The sequence below is a fragment of the Pseudophryne corroboree genome, chromosome 4, assembly GCF_028390025.1.
Source record: "Pseudophryne corroboree isolate aPseCor3 chromosome 4, aPseCor3.hap2, whole genome shotgun sequence".
NCBI lineage: Eukaryota > Metazoa > Chordata > Amphibia > Anura > Myobatrachidae > Pseudophryne > Pseudophryne corroboree.
This window is the reverse complement of record NC_086447.1, coordinates 528,880,934-528,883,304: the sequence shown is the minus strand read 5'-3', so window position 1 is coordinate 528,883,304 and position 2,371 is coordinate 528,880,934. Positions and strand designations below refer to the sequence as shown.

The window sequence follows — 2,371 nt, the reverse complement described above, 5'->3', positions numbered from 1 at the left end:
AGCATGCAGGAAGCTATTACCGGCGTCTGTGAGAAGCCCTGGGAGTGTATTTAACAAGGAGTCCTCCAAACAGCTGCAAAAGGCTGATTAGAATAAATGCCGTGCAGCTGCCTTGCTGCACGGCCAGAGAGCAGGTGAATATCTTAATTTCCTAAAGCCTAGCAACGGGGAACGCGGTCCGCCAGTGGCGTCCCCGTTGCTAGGGTCCGTGCGGCTCAGCACGCCCGGCGTCTAGCGTTGCTAGGGAGCCGGCGGCTGTACGTGCACGGCATCTCTAGTTGCTAGGCGCCGGGCCGCGCAGACCATCAAGCGGACCCCGGCGCCTAACAAAAGCGACCATTGGTGCAAGAAACATTTGTAAAACTAGGCAGTTATAAAAAAATTGTTTACATTTATTATAATAGGCACTAAAACAAACCGAGTGTTTACAAAGTAAAAATAGGTACAAATGCCATACATAAAAAAAACATATATATAAAAAAATTGCATGGAAAGGCTGGAAAGCATAAAAGGGGTACAAATGACATAAAATACGTAAGAAGAAAAAAATTAAAAAAGTTTTTTTTTTTAAAAGGTTAAAAAAAGAGGAGTAAAGTATCTTAACTTAGTCACTGAGGTTAGATCAAGGCAGCACCCAACGCGTTTCGTCCTATCTGACTTCATCACCCCTATCTGACTTCATCAAGGGGTGATTAAAGGCTAGAGACGGATCCTATATATATACTCATTCTAAGTGGAAGTAGTGGTTACATCACTTCCTGTAATTAATTGTTTAGTGTGATCAAATAATACCAAAATACTAGTATAATTGTTCTATATTGTAGCTACATTAGTGGACACATCAGGTATCTAAGACTTAGTGTAAAATGAGCAGTGTGACAAGTTTAAATCATGAATAAAGCACGGAGCCGCGGACTTCCTGTCCGGACAGTCCGTGACATCATATCCGCCCTATATCCGGTGTCCTTGTACTCGAAGTGCGCATGCGTCGGCTCCGTGCGGCGGACCATGCTCCCGTCACTAGGGGTTGTCTTTGATGCGGCGGACGGGTTTCCCAATGTCTTATGCTGGTAGTGGTGTGAGCGGAGTCCTCCGGCGGCCATTTTATGTTAGAAAAGGTCCTCTGAATTCTGTGTTCATGGCGGCCATGTTTTTGGAGTACAGATATGCTCGATGGCCCCTTCTCATTGTTGTCATTGTTCAAATCCTTTCCAAAAAAAAACTATGTCCCGCTCCATCATCAGTTTACACATGTGAAAATATACAAAAGAGAGAACGGGGTCAGGGGCATATCAACGTTGCTTATATATAATTAAAAGGTACATCAGAGGCATGAAATCACAACTTCCAAAAGCACATCTGTTGCATTAGTTTATCTGCGTTCTAGCAGAACGGCATTCGAGAGAAATACCGCGATGATGATAATATAATTTAGTTTATATACAATTTTATATAAGTGGGCTGCTTCTTTGCAGTGATCATTCCAGGTGGACAAGAAAAAAGAGGGGGAAGAGAGAAGTGAACCGTAGGGTTGATTCAGAGCCAAGGTTAATAATATTTAATATGAAAGTGAGATTGTGCAAATTAAAGTGAGAGGTTAGCAGACATTTGAAGGGAGGAAGAGCGTAAAAAACTTGATTGAAAGGTAGTAGTGCATATACACATAATTGATCTTCCAAGGAGGTCTCCCATCCTTGTACTGACCGGGCCCAGCCTCGCTTAGCTTCCAAGATCAGACGGTATTGGGCGTCCCCAGGCTGGTATGATTGTAATAATATTGTGGAATTGAGGACGAAAACTCATCTCCGGCAGTGTATATAATAAAGATACAGATTTAGTATCCAGAACCGGATACGTGATTATCCTAAAAAGTGAGATATTTCTAAAAGGTGCTGTATAACTTATATAAGGACCATGAACAGAACATCAGAGTTTGTAAAGATAAGAGTGTCATAAAAGACATTACAGTAGCATGAGAGTGGAGGGTGGGGAACTCTCAAGTAAGTGGTTCAGAATTGAATTCTATATCCCGTCCTTAATTAGTTGGTTACAGCACCTGGTCTCCCCTGGGGGTCTCCCAACCAGGTACTGGCCAGGCCCAAACACTGCTTCGCTTCCAAGATCGGTTGGAGTTGGGCATGTCCAGTGTGGTATGGCTGTAATATTAGTAAGGAAAATGGGACTCTATTTCAAGATGGAGGACAGAAGGAGCAAGATGTAAGGAATGGCTTACGTTATAAGAAGGGTGCTATCTCATATCCTTCACTGAGGCCATCTGGGTGAAGAGTGTTCAATTCGTAGATCCAGAACATCTCTCTCCTGGAGAGGAGTTTGGAAAGATCTCCTCCTCTGTCTCCCAAAGATACCAATT

At 43.1% G+C, this 2,371-nt stretch overlaps 1 pseudogene; it reads right to left on the bottom strand.

Moving 5' to 3' along the window:
* Nucleotides 1–2,044: 2,044 nt before the first annotated feature.
* On the bottom strand, nt 2,045–2,164 carry LOC134912511 (5S ribosomal RNA; annotated as a pseudogene).
* Nucleotides 2,165–2,371: the final 207 nt, after the last annotated feature.